The sequence below is a fragment of the Pongo pygmaeus genome, chromosome 20 (assembly GCF_028885625.2).
Source record: "Pongo pygmaeus isolate AG05252 chromosome 20, NHGRI_mPonPyg2-v2.0_pri, whole genome shotgun sequence".
In the NCBI taxonomy this organism is placed as follows: Eukaryota; Metazoa; Chordata; class Mammalia; order Primates; family Hominidae; genus Pongo; species Pongo pygmaeus.
Window position 1 is genome coordinate 20,201,060 of NC_072393.2, and position 14,771 is coordinate 20,215,830.

Sequence of the window (14,771 nt, forward strand, 5' to 3'; positions counted from 1 at the left end):
CTCTTTCGTGGCAACCAGGACAGTCAGGGCAGTGATGAAGTGATGATGCCTAGGACGACAAGTGGGATGGCAGATCCATGATGGTGGATGAGCCTAGTGGCGGTTCACACTTGGTCCTCAGTGGCTCCCTGGGCCCCTGTGGTGGCAACAGCTTGGCCACCATGAGGCGCAGTCTCAACCGCTTCCCCACCTGTCAAGTCAGGCAGGGAGGCCTGGTGCTTGGCGAGGCGTTGGGCTCTGTGAAGGACGGGGACAAGCTGTGCGTGGCTCTGTGGCTCTATGGCCTCAAGTGGCAGGAGAACCCCCACTCCTTCCAGTGCACTACCAGCGACACCGCTCAGTAGAACAAGTTCAAGGGCATGAATAGCGTCCTCTCCTGCAAGCTGGTGACCTTGCACAGGCAGGTCCCAGTGCACGGTGCAACAAGCACTTGGACTGGCTGGATGCGTGTCTGGTGACATTCCTGGCTATGTCTGTGCCCCACCTACCTGAGAAGTGGGCCACGAGCTGCTTCCAGGAGGACTTCGTCTCCAAGCACAAGAAGAGCACGATCTGCGGGATGAGCTACATGGCCGGCCGCCCAGTGCTGGCGCAGTGCCACGTCCTCCAGCACTTCCTGATGTGCCTTAGCAGCACCGAGAGAAGGCCTGGAAACAAGGCAAGAGGAAGGCCTTCTGTATGGCACAGCACCTCTTGAGGAAAGAAAATAAGAAAACTGCCTCCGATCCAAGCAGAGCAGGTCAGCGAGAAGGTGGGCATCACTTGGGGGAGTGGATGTGGGTATCGAAGATGAACACTGGATACGTGGCCTGGTCATGGGAGGTGGGTGGTGCGAGAAAGGTGACATGGTGGGTGCCAGCTCGTTCCTGACCCTGAGCACTCCACCACCACTGCCCTCGACCTGCAGGAGGCGGAGAGCATGATTGACAGCTTCATATGCTTTCTCAAGAAGGTGGATGAAGGCGCTGCTGCTCAGCCACAGGGCATGGAGTTCACGGCAAGCAGGTGAGGGGCTTTGAGAAGGAGCATCAGCAGGAGGCCAGCCCTCCCGTGGCCTCAGCCAGGCTTTGGAGTGGGCACAGCAGGCTTTCTGGGTGGGCCTGAACCAGCCCATCACCTTCACCGGCGGTGCCTACGATACCATCGTCAAGCTCTTCCCAGATTGGCCCAGGCAGGACCTGGATTCTGTCTCGGACCTGTTACTGCTGTCCAAGCAGCAATGCATCAAATTCCCAGACATCCTCCACGTTCACAGAGGAGCTCTTACCAAAGTCACAGGGAGCAGGAGACTCGTGGGAGGAAGAATGATGGAGGTGCGGGGGCTGATGGCATTCAAGAGCGCGGGACACGAGTTCTTTGGCCACTTTGGCTGAAATTCACCATCTCCATCCAATTCGAGGGAGAGATTTCAGATCACAGATGCAGCACTTTTTACCAGAGCAATACATATTTTTCCAAAAATCGATCTAGAATTTGGAAGCAGCTCTTTATAAAGATGAGAGTGTTGAGTGACTGGATGTTGGATTGGGGACTTTTTCCAGTTCAAGGATAATTTCTACAGCAGAATAAAAACTGCTATCAAAGAGCCATGGCCAACTATTTGTGGTAGTACAAGGATGGTTTTGTGCTCAACTGAGGCCAATTTAGAATAGAGAATTATGTGGGAAATAAACAGAGAACATGGCGATGGAACCACGTGTTGTAACTTCATAGGCATCCATACTATGGAAGTTCCTTCCTTCTCTCCTTCCTGCTGTCTGTGCCTCCTCCCAGCATCGGGCATCCCCACGTCCTGGGCCTGTGCCGGGAGAGATATAAAGGACACCATTGGCTATAGGCTGGAGGACTGGCACGGTCAGGGGAGCCCGTGAAGTCAGAGTGGCCCCTGAGGACCAGTCCTGGGATGACTGGGTCCAACTGACCAGGCCCCTGCTGACCTCTGCCATGACCTGGCCCTCACTGAATGGGCCCTGATGAGCAGGACCCCACTGAAGAGTCCCCCCTGATGAGGCCCCACTGACCAGGCCTTAGTGACTGGGCTCCCCCTGACTAGGCCCCGGCTGACCAGGCCCCACTGGCAGCTGCTCTACCCCCCAGCCAAGCCAGGCCGCCACTGATTGGGTCCAATGATCAGTCAGCCAGTGGCCACAGCTGCATCGACCAGGTCCCCGCTGATCAGTTACTTATTAACCAAGCTCCTGAAAACCAGGTTCGCACTGAGCAGGCACAAGACCCCACTGACTAGGTCTTCGTGACAAGGCCCTCACTGCCCGGACTCCACTAACTAGGCCTCATGAATGAGACTTACACTGATAATGTCTTTGCTGGTTATGCTTCCACTGTCCAGGCTTCTAGTCATCATGTCCCCTTGGGCCACGTCCCTCCTGACTGAACAGGCCCACACTTGAACAGGCCCCCAGTGTCTATTCCCCGCACTGACTAGGCCTTCACATCCAAGTCCCACTGACCAGATATTCTGGCCAGGTTTTCACCGACTAGGTCCCACTGCCAGACTCTAAGAACTAGGCCCCACTGGCCAGGCCCCCTCTGACCAGGTTTCTGCTGACAAGAACCTGCTGAAATGTGTTCGCTGATTAGGTCAGTCCTAACCAGATCATCCATGATCAGGTCCCCACTGATCGTGTTTCCACTGACCAGGCCCAAAAGGACTAGGCCCCAATGACCAGGCCCATCACTGAGCAGGCGCTGCTGACAAGGTGCCCATGGAACAGGCCCCCACTGTCAGGCCCCCACTGACTAGGCCACAATGACTATGTTTCAGCTGACCAGGCCCTGATGATTAGGTTTAATGGACAAAACCCTTGTTGACCAGGTCCCACTGGCCAGGTCCTCACCGACCAGTTCCCCACAGATGAGACCCTGAGTTACCAGGACCCCACTGACCAGACCTCTACAGACTAGGCCCCAGTAACCAAGACCCACTGACCAGGCCCTCACTCACCGGGCTCCAACTGATGAGATTCTGACTGACCAGGTCCTTAATGACCAGACTAGGTCATTTATTGACTAGGCCCCACTACCCAGGACCCCAATTACCAAGCCCCCACTAACCAGGTCCCAAGTCACCAGACCCCCACTAACTGTCCCAACTGACAAGGCCCCCACTGCTGAGGCTTCCACTGACCAGGTCCACACTGATCAGGCCTCAAGAGATGAGGCCCGACTTACCAAGAACCCACTGACCAGAGAGACCTCCACTGACTAGGCCCAACTGACAAGGGCCCCACCGACAGGGACCAACTAACAAGGTTCCAACTGACCATGTTTCTACTGACCAGACTTTACTGAACAGGCTCCACAGCTCAGTATCCAGTGACCAGACCCTCACTGACTAGGTCTTACTGTAAGGCCTCAAGTGACCAGGCATCCCTATCCAGGACACACTCATGAGGCTTCCACTGCCAGGCTCCCACTGATGGAGGCCCTCACTGACTAGGTCCTTAACTGATGAGGTTCCAACTGACCAGGTCCTTAGTGACCAGACCTTTACTGACCAGCCCCTGCTAAACAGGACCCCACTGAACAGGTCCCCACTGACAAGATCCCAGTTGATCATGTCCCCAGTGTCCAGGTTTCACTGACTAGGCCCCACCAACCTGGTCCCCTGACAAGCCTCCAAGTGACCAGGTCCCCACTGACTGGGACCCAACTTACGAGGCCCATTAGCCAAGCCTCACTGACCAGGACTCCACTGACTGGGCCCCATCTGATGAGGTTCTGATTGATCAGGTCCTTAATGACCAGGCCTTTACTGACCAGGCCCCACTACCCATGACCCCAGTGACCAGACCCTCACTGACCAGGTTCCACGGCCAGGCCTCCAGTGACCAGGCCTCACTATCCAGAACCCATGGATGAGGCTTCCGCTGCCAGGCTGACTGGGCCCAACTGACGAGCTGCCAACTGACCACTTCCTTCACTGATGAGGTCCCAACTGACCATGTCCTTAACTGACAAGGTTCCACCTGCCCAAGTTCTTAACTGATGAGGTCCCAACTGACCAGGTCCTTAACTGATGAGGTTCTGACTGGCCAGGTCTTTAATAACCAGACCTTTACTGACCCATTAACCAGGACCCCAATGACCCAGAACTTTACTGACCAGGCCCCACTAGCCAGGACCCCAATGATCAGGCCCCACTGACCAGGCCTCAATTGATGAGGCCTCAACTTACCAGGACCCCAGACCACCACTGACTAGACCCCACTAGCCAGGACCCCCTGATGAGGCCTCCACTTCTAGGCCGCCACTGACTGGGCCATACTGACAAAACCCCCAATCAGACCTCCAGTGACCAGGCCTCACTGTCCAGGACCGACGGATGAGGCTTCCACTGCCAGATCCCCACTGACTGGGCCCAACTGACAAGGCCCCCTCTGTAAACGTCTCCGCTGACTGGGCCTTAAATGATGGGGTTCTGACTGACCAGGTCCTTACTGAACAGACCTTTACTGACCAGGCCCCACTAATGAGGACTCCAAAGACCAGGCCCCCACTGACTGGGCCTCAACTAATGAGGCCCCAACTGACAAGACCACAGTTGATTATGCTCCCAGTGGCCACGTTTCACTGACTAGGCCCCACTGACAAGTCCCTCACTCACCAGGTCCCCATTGACCAGGCCCCAACTGATGAGGCCTCAACTTACTAGGACCCCACTGACCAGACCTCCACTGAGTAGGCCCCACTAGCCAGGGATAGGCCCCCCAATTCCAGACCCCACTGCCAAGCTCCCCACTGCCCATGTCCCTCCACTGACTGATGAGGTTCCCACTGACCAGGTCCTTAATGACCAGAACTTTACTGGCTAGGCCCCACTACCCAGGACCCCAGTAGCCAGGTCCCCACTGACCATGTCCCTACTGAACAGACCCCCACTGACTGGGCCCCCACTGCCAGATTTCCACTGACTGGGGCTCAATGACCAGGTTTCCACTGACCAGGACCCCAATAACCAGGTCACACTCACCAGGCCCCCACTGACCAGATTTCAGCTGACCAGGCCCATGCTGACCAGGACACACTGGTGTAGCCCCAAGTGACCAGACCCTCTGACCAGTCCCCTCTGACCAGGTCCCCTCAGACCAGGTCCTCACTGACCAGGCACCTACTCACCAGGCTTCCTCTGACTAAGTCTCCAATGACTGTGTCCCCATTGACCAGGCCCCCACTGACCAAGTGCTATTGACCAGGCTGCTGCTGACCAGGTCAGCACCGACCAGACCCCCACTCACAAGGACCTATTCACCAGGCCCTGCTGACCAGGTCCCACATGACCAGGTCCCACACGACTCCACTGAATAGGTTCCACTGATGTGGCCCCAATAACTCAGCTGTATTAGTGTGTTCTTGCATTGCCATAAAAAAACACCTGAGACTTGGAAATTTATAAAGAAAAGAGGTTTAATTGGCTCATGGTTCTAAAGGCTGTACAGGAAGCATGATGCTGGTATCTATTCGGCTTCTGGAGAGGCCTTAGGAAACTTTCAATCATGGTGGAAGGTGAAAGGGTAGCAGGCACGTCTTTGTTTTTTTTTTGAGACGGAGTCTCGCTCTTTCGCCCAGGCTGGAGTGCAGTGGCGCGATCTCGGCTCACTGCAAGCTCTGCCTCCCAGGTTCTCGCCATTCTCCTGCCTCAGCCTCCCAAGTAGCTGGGACTACAGGCGCCCGCCACCGTGCCCAGCTAATTTTTTGTATTTTTAGTAGAGATGGGGTTTCACCGTGTTAGCCAGGATGGTCTCGATCTCCTGATCTCGTGATCCGTCCACCTCGGCCTCCCAAAGTGCTGGGATTACAGGCGTGAGCCACCGCGCCCGGCCACAGGCATGTCTTACATGGCTGGAGCAGAAGGAAGTGTGGGGGGAGGTGCTACACACTTTTAAACAACCAGATGTCATGCAAACTCTATCCCAAGAACAGCACTAAGGGGATAGTGCTAAACCATTAATGAGAAACCGCCCCATGATGCAATCACTTTCCACCAGGCCCTACCTCCAACACTGGGGATTCCAATTCAACATGAGATTTGGGCGGGGACACAGATTCAAACCATATTGTTCCACCTCTGGTCTCTCCCAAATCTCATGTCCTTCTCATATTTCAAAATACTACTGGCCGGGTGCAGTGGTTCACGCCTGTAATCCCAGCACTTTGGGTGGCTGAGGCAGGCGGATCACAAGGTCAGGAGATCGAGACCATCCTGGCCAACAAGGTGAAACCTCATCTCTACTAAAATACAAAAAATTAGCCAGGCATGGTGATGGAGGCCTGTAGTCCCAGCTACTGGGGAGGCTGAGGCAGGGGAATCATCTGAACCCGGGAGACGGAGATTGCAGTGAGCTGCGATCGCGCCACTGCACTCCAGCCTGGTGACAGAGGGAGACTCTGTCTCAAAACAAACAAACAAACAAACAACCAAACAACCATGCTTTCTCAACAGTCTTGCAAATATTTAACTCATTCCAGCATTAACTCAAAAGTCCACAGTCCAAAGTCTTATCTGAGACAAGGCTATGTCTCAAATAAGACTTATCTGAGACAAGTCTTATCTGAGACAAGTCCCTTCTGCCTATGACCCTGTAAAACAAGAAGCAAGTTTGTTACTTCCAAGATACAATGGGGGTATAGACATTGGATCAACATTCCCATTCTAAAAGGAAGAAATTGGCCAAAAGAAAGGGGCTACAAGCCTACACAAGTCCAAAACCCAGCAGAGCAGTCATCAAATCTTAAAGCTCCAAAATAACTTCCTTTGACTTTATATCCCACATCAAGGGCGTGCTGGTACAAGGGGTGGGCTCCCAAAGCCTTGGGCATCAACCACACTTGTGGCTTTCCAGGGTTTAGCACCTGTAGATGCTCTCAAGGGCTGGCCTTGAGTACTTGTAGCTTTTTCAGGCTGAGAGTGCAAGCTGCCAGTGGATCTACCATTTTGATGTCAGGAGGACAGTGGTTCTCTTCTCATAGCTCCACTAGGAAGTGCTCCAGTGGGACTCTGTGTGGGGCCTCTAACCCCACATTTCCCCTCCACACTGCCCTGGTAGAGATTCTCCATGAGGGTTCCACTTGTGCAGCAGGCTTCTGCATGGACATCCAGACTTTTCCATGAACCTTCCTAAATCTAGGTGAAGGTTTCCAAGCTTCAACTCTTGCACTTTGCACTGCAATGGTAGTGCAGGTCCACTGAACCTTCAAAGACCAGGTACATGCCTCTGCCTGGTGTTCTCAACTCATCCACCAGTGTGGAGCTGTCATCCCACTTTTCATTACAGAGTCATCATCACTGCCCTGGCTGGCCTGGCTGCCACCAGAGTTGCTGAGGCGATGACTGCAGGTTCCCCAATCCCCAGCTCTGGAAAGCCTGCACTGGCAGCTGGAAGGCCCCTGGTGGTGGCACTTGTTGCGGCTGCAGCAGCAGCTAGAGGGCTTTGGGAGGCAGCTTCGAGGAGGTGGGTACCATGGTGAGGAGGGCCTCGAAGCCTCTGGGTGACACGTTGCCCTAGCAGGCTGGGGCACCAGGGCTGCTGTCACTCACCAGGCCTGGCCTAGGGGCAATGGAGTGAGGCCTTGTCTCTAAGAAGAAGCATCTGCATGACAGAAAACATTTGTATACTATACGTCTGATAATGCATTAATATCACAAATGTATAAAAACTCAAACAATCCAACAGCAAGAAAACAAATACTATAAAATATTAGCAAAGGACTTGATACAGACATTTCTCAAAGGAGGCACGCATATGAGCAACAAGTACATGAACAAAAGCCCAAGTTCAATAATCATCAGAGAAATGCAAATTAAAACTAGAATGAGATGTCACCTCACATCTGTTAGAAGAGCTATTTCAAAAAGTTTGAAATGCACTGAGTATGGATCTTTAATATCTTTATTTCACTACTTCTTCTAATGTAAGGATTTGGTTTGTTAGTCTTCGATGTGTCTTTTTTTTTTTTTTTGAGATGGAGTCTCACTCTGTTGCCCAGGCTGGAGTGCAGTGGTGTGCTCTTGGCTCACTGCGACCTCTGCCTCCCGGGTTCAAGCGATTCTCCTGCCTCAGCCTCCCAAGTAGCTGGGACTACAGACGCACACCACCACGCCCAGCCAACTTTTGTATTTTTGCTAGAGACGGGGTTTCACCATGCTGGCCAGGATGGTCTGAATCTCTTGACCTCATGATCCGCCCACCTTGGCCTCCCAAAGTGTTGGGATTACAGGCGTGAGCCACCATGCCCAGCCTCAATGTGTCTTTTTATGGTTTTCAGTAAAGTTTTATGGTTTCACATAGGCTTGGGAATGTCTTCTAAATCGATTTCATGGCACGTTTGCTAATGTGGATGGAGGCTGATTCTTTGTTATTGTTACTATGTGTTTATTATTAGTATGAAAGATTCAAGGTTTATTATATGTACAATGTGCATTTGCTCAATTTCCTGAATGTTGTTAAACAGTTTTTGTTCTGAAAGTTGAAATCGATTACCCTGCTTTTCTATTTGTACTCATGGCCTCTGTGGATAACTACAGTTCAAATTCTTTGACTTACATTCTTTCCTGTTTCCTCCTCTTCTCTCTTCTGGTCCAGGCTCAGGCATCCCTCACAGTGATAAATGGGAAAGGCCTGGCCGGCCCTTGTCTTAGACTTTTCTTTATTGAAACACTTCTGATGTTTGCTGTTGATTATGATGTTTGTACAAATATCTTTGCTTAATAAGAACTTTATTTTTGCCTTTTCCCTTCCCTCCCTCCCTCCCTCCCTTCTTTCTTTCCGAAACATGATCTCAGATGTTTCTCAGGCTGGAGTGCAGTGGCTAGTCACAGGTGGAATCATGGCTCACTGCAGCCTCAAACTCCTGGGCTCAAGCGATTCTCTCACCTCAGCCTCCTAAGTAGCTGGAACTGCAGTCATGTGCCACCATGCCCAGCCAGAAGTTTCTATTATCCTATTTGGTATTCTTAATCATCACATATTTTATTCAAGGACATACTAAAGTGATTACATATTTTTTCTACTTTAGTCTTTTGATCAAATAAAGAACCTAAATAATTTATTTTTTGAGACAGAGTCTTGCTCTTTCACCCAGGCTGCAGTGCAGTGGTGCCATCACAGCTCACTACAACCTCTGCCTCCTGGGTTCAAGCAATTATCCTGCCTTAGCCTCCTGAGTAGCTGGGACTACAGGCGTGTGCCACCACACCTGGCTAATTTTTGTCTTTTTTTTTAGTAGAGACCATGTTGGTCAGGTTGGTCTTGAACTCCCGACCTCAGGTGATCTGCCCACCTCGGCCTCCCAAAGTGTTGGGATTACAGGCGTGAGCCACCATGCCCAGCCTTGATTTTATTTTAAATAGTAAAATGTACTTGAATAGTTTTTGGCGTAATCTGGTAGTAGAAATGCACAAGATATCACCATTAGATACTGCTAATCAAACACTTAAAAGGTGCAAGTATCTGGGTGATTTTGTATACAATATTTCCAAACCTTTCTGTCAGACTAACGAGTATAATGAGATTTGATATTTGCTTCTGATGTTGCTGGACAAACTGGGTAAAGAAAAAGATTAAGTCAGGGATTCAAAGTTTTTAATACAAGTACTGCATTAATATCCTAAAAATTTATATGTAGCCCTGAAGAAGATCCTTAACTCCTGCAGCTTCAGGGTTCAAAATGCTGAAAATAAATCACAGCATCTCATCCCATAACTGGCTGAATTACAACAAAAATTAAATTCCCAGGCTTGCAGGATGCCTACTTTTACAGTGGAGGTATTCATTCGGAAAACATTGGATATTAAAAAGTTAAAATGAGGGCCAGGTGTGGTGGCTCACACCTGTAATCCCAGCACTTTGGGAGGCCGAGGTGGGAGGATCACCTCAGGTTGGGAGTTCAAGACCAGCCTGGCCAACATGGAGAAACCCCTTATCTACTAAAAATACAAAATTAGCTGGGTGTAGTGGAGCATGTCTGTAATCCCAGCTACTCAGGAGGCTGAGGCAGGAGAATCACTTGAACCCGGGAGGCGGAGGTTTCGGTGAGCCGAGATTGCACCATTGCACACCAGCCTGGGCAACAAGAGTGAAACTCTGTCTCAAAAAAAAAAGAAATGAAAGAATGAAATGCTGGATCTTCATTGGTTTGCTATAAAGTGATTCAAAAGCTTTGAAAGATTTGAATGATAAAGTGTATTTTTCATTTAAAACATCCTCAACTGAGGAAGATCCAGGAGATACACCATTCATCATAACTGTGAGACATACATTTGTGAGAGGAGTCCCAGTATCTCCGAAGAGCTTGATCACCACACTTCTCTGTAGGACAGAACTTACGATGAAGATTGTTGCCACCGAAATGAAAAATCTAAATGCATTGGTTATAACCGGATCTCGGGACTGCAGGATTTAAGTGGCAGCACTCAACTAACTGCAGCTGTGAAAAAAATGGTGGGAATGGTTATTTAACAGACTGCAAAGGCAAAGCAAGCAATAAGAATAGTTTGACTCATGGGCTTCCTAGAATTAGAATAGAGGGCGCAGTGGCACATGCCTGCAATCCCAGGACTTTGGGAGGCCGAGGCAGGGGGATCATCTGAGTTCAGGAGTTTGAGACCAGCCTGACCAACATGGAGAAACCCCATCTCTACTAAAAATACAAAATTAGCTGGGTGTGGTGGCGCATGCCTGTAATCCCAGCTACTTGGGAGGCTGAGGCAGGAGAATCACTTGAACCCGGAAGGCGGAGGTTGCGGTGAGCTGAGATTGCACGGAGCCGAGATCGTGCCATTGCACTCCAGCCTGGACAATAAAAGCGAATCTCTGTCTCAAAAAAAAAAAAAAAAAGAATTAGAATAGATAGGAAGACTACTAAGTTCTTACTTGATCTATATAAGTAGAAAAGTTCAAGTCAAACAAACAAAGCCAAACCCGAATTATGAAACAAAAAACAAAACCAAAGATTTATGGCTTCTCAATTTTTTTTTTTTTTTTTGAGATGGAGTCTCACTCTGTCACCCAGGCTGGAGTACAGTGGTGCGACCTCGGCTCAATGCAACCTCTACCTCCTGGGTTCAAACACTTCTCCTGCTTTGGCCTCCCAAGTAGCTGGGATTACAGGTGCGCGCCACCACGCCGGCTACTTTTTGTATTTTTTTTAGTAGAGATGGGGTTTCACCATGTTGGTCAGTCTGGTCTCGAACTCCTGACCTCGTGATCCATCCGCCTCGGCCTCCCAAAGTGCTGGGATTACAGGTGTGAGCCACCACGCCTCGCTTGGCTTCTCAATTAATTTCCAGTCTCGAATTAGTTTATAGACCCAGAACTCCTTGAATCAATGAGATGCTGGGTCCCTATGAGGAAGAACTCCAGTATACTATTACAAATATATACTGTTAATTTTTCCCCCTCTTTTCCCCAAAGAAAACTATGGCCTTTTACTAGAGAACCTTTGCATTGGGAAAAAAGAAATAATCAGACCTTTGAGGAATTACTGAATACAGTTTCTGAATTGATACTAATTCCAGGAGAACTGAAATGACATTGCAGTGCATTAACCAGAGTAGGAGCTTATGGAGGTCAGGCGATCAACAGAGTTTTGAATCAATTCTAATTCCCAGTTGGCCTGGTGGGTTTCTCAAACCACCCTTCAGTTATCTTCCCCGTTCTGGAATACATAATTAGATTAGACATACTCAGCAACTGGTAGAATCCCAAACTGGTTCCCTGACCAGTGAAGCGAGAGCTATTTTGGTAAAAAAAGGTCAAGATGAAGTCATCAGAACAGCCTATTCCTAGGAAAAAGTCAACCGAAAGCAATAGCACATTCGTGCAGGGATTTCAGAGACTGATGCCACCAGGAGGGTCTTAAAAGATCCAAGGGTAGGCCGGGAGAGGTGGCTCATGCCTGTAATCTCAGCACTTCGGGAGTGCTGAGTTCAGATTTGGGAGCCCGCCGAGGCGGGTGGGTCACGAGGTCAGGAGTTCAAGACCAACATGGTGAAACCCCATCTCTACTAAAAATACAAAAAAAGTTAGCCAGGCATGGTGGCACGCACCTATAATCCCAGCTACTCGGGAGGCTGAGGCAGGTGAATCGCTTGAACCCGGGAGGCAGAGGTTGCAGCGAGCTGAGATCGTGCCACTGCACTCCAGCCTGGGTGATGGAGCTGGACTCCATCTCAAAAAAAAAACAAAAAAAAAAAAACAAAAAAAAAACGATCCAAGGGTCATGGGTCCTGGCTTTCATATCATCCTATGTAAGTCACTGAATAAACATAAGAGATCTTGGAGAATTATACTGGATAAACATAAGCTTAAATCATATGGAGACTCCCATTGCAGCTGTTGTACCAGATGTTGTTTTATTACTTGAGCAAATATACACATCCCTGGTACCTAGTGTACAGCTATTCATCTGCCTAATACTTTTTTTTTCTCTATCATTGTTAATAAATACCACCAGAAGCAGTTTGCTTTCAGGTGGCAAAGACAGAAACACACTTTCACTGTCCTACCTCACACACTAGTAATTGGCTTGGGCTTCTGTAACAGCATGCCGACTGAGTGACTTAATCAATATATTTTCTTCTCAGTTGCAGAAGGTAGAAGTTACAATCAAGATCATCGGAACTGGCGTCTGGTGAGATCTCTCTCCTTGGGTTGTAAGTGACCACCTTCTCTATGTCCTTCCACGGACTTTCCTCTGTGCTTTTGTGGTAAGGGAGATCTCTAATGTCTCTTTCTCTTCTTATAATGACTTTTTTTTTTTTTTTTTTTTTTTACATAGAACCCTAGCCTTATAACCTCATTTAACCTTTTTTGTTTGTTTGTTTTGTTTTGTTTTGAGACACAGTCTCGCTCTTGTTGCCCAGGCTGGAGTGCAACGGCACAATCTCGGCTCATTGCAACCTCCACTTCCTGGGTTCAAGCGATTCTCCTGCCTCAGCCTCCCTAGTGGCTGGGATTACAGGAGCCTGCCACCAGGCCTGGCTAATTTTTTGTATTTTTCGTACTGATGGGGTTTCACTATATTGGCCAGGCTGGTCTCAAACTCCTGACCTCAGGTGATCCACCCGCCTCAGCCTCCCAAAGTGCTGGGATTACAGGCGTGAGCCACCGCACCAGGCTCTCATTGAATCTTAATTACCTCCGTAAAGTCCTATCTCCAATTACAGTCACATTGAGGGTTAGGGCTTCAACATATAAATTTTAGAGGAACATTTCAGTCAATAACAGTGATATATCAACTCTTCAGCCTTATGTTATAGCTTAGTTTGCTGGGATCTTGGTCACCTTTTCCTTCCACAAACTATCACACTGGTTCTTTACATTGATGGTATTATGCTCATTGAATACAGTGAGCAAGAAACTCACTAGACTTATTGGTAGGAGAAGCTCACTCCAGACTTATTGGTATGAAATTTATGTCCGGATATAGGACATTAATCCAACAAAATTTCAGAAGCCTTCTATCTCTGTGAGATTTATAGGGTCCTAGTGGTTTGGAACATGCCAACATATCCCTTGGAAGGAGAAGAGTAAGTTGTTATATTTAGCTTCTTTTTTTTTTTTTTGAGATGGAGTCTTGCTCTTTCGCCCAGGCCAGACTGCAGCGGTGCTATCTCGGCTCACTGCAAGCTCCACCTCCCGGATTCACGCCATTCTCCTGAGTAGCTACTCAGCCTCCTGAGTAGCTGGGATTACAGGTGCCTGCCACAGTGCCCGGCTAAATTTTTGTATTTTTAGTAGAGACGGGGTTTCACCGTGTTAGCCAAGATGGTCTCGATCTCCTGACCTCGTGATCTGCCTGCCTCGGCCTCCCAAAGTGCTGGGATTACAGGCGTGAGCCATTGTTCCCGGCCTGACAATATTGATTAATAAATATGACCATGCATATTCTCTTTAGAAGAAACTCACTTCCAATATAAAAAGGTAGATTTAAAGTATAAGAAGCTGGGCCAGGCGTGGTGGCTCACGCCTGTAATCCCAGCACTTTGGGAGGCCGAGGTGGGTGAATCACTTGAGGTCAGGAGTTCAAGACAAGCCTGGCCAACATAGTGAAACCCTGGCTCTACTAAAAATACAGAAATTAGCCAGGCGTGGTGGCTGGCGCCTATATAATCCCAGCTACTTGGGAGGCTGAGGCAGGAAAATCGCTTGAACTTGGGAGGCAGAGGTTGCAGTGAGCCAAGATCGCGCCACTGTACTCCAGCCTCAGCAACAGAGTGAGACTCCATATCAAAAATAAATTTAAAATAAATAAATAAAGTATAAGAAGCTGGAAAAAGATACAAGTAATCAAGGAAAGCATGAGTAGTTACAATAATATCAGATAAAGTAGATTTCAGAGAAAAAAACTGAGACATGGAGAGAAATTACATAATGATAAAAAGCTTAATCCATCCAGAAGACCCAGCAGTCCTAAATGTGTAGGCACAAATCAACAGACATGAAAAATGTGAAACAAAAGCTGGAAGAAACAGAGGAGAAATAGACAATAAGACAAACACACAATTATCGTTGGAGATATTGACATTTTTCTCTAAACAATAGAACAGAGAAAATTTCAGCAGCAAATCTAAAAAAAAGACAACAGTTCAACACCATCACCCATCAACAGAATCTGGTTGACATTTGTAGAGTAATTTAGTCAACGGCAGCAGCTAGTCAATGGCAGCAGCATATGCATTCTCTTCAAGGACTCATGGAACATATAGTAAGATAGACCATCTCCTAGGCCATGAAACAAATTTCAACAAATTT

At 48.8% G+C, this 14,771-nt stretch overlaps 1 pseudogene; it reads right to left on the minus strand.

The window, feature by feature from the left end:
- Positions 1-467: 467 nt before the first annotated feature.
- Positions 468-5,376, minus strand: LOC129021034 (uncharacterized; annotated as a pseudogene).
- Between the last annotated feature and the right edge of the window lie 9,395 nt (positions 5,377-14,771).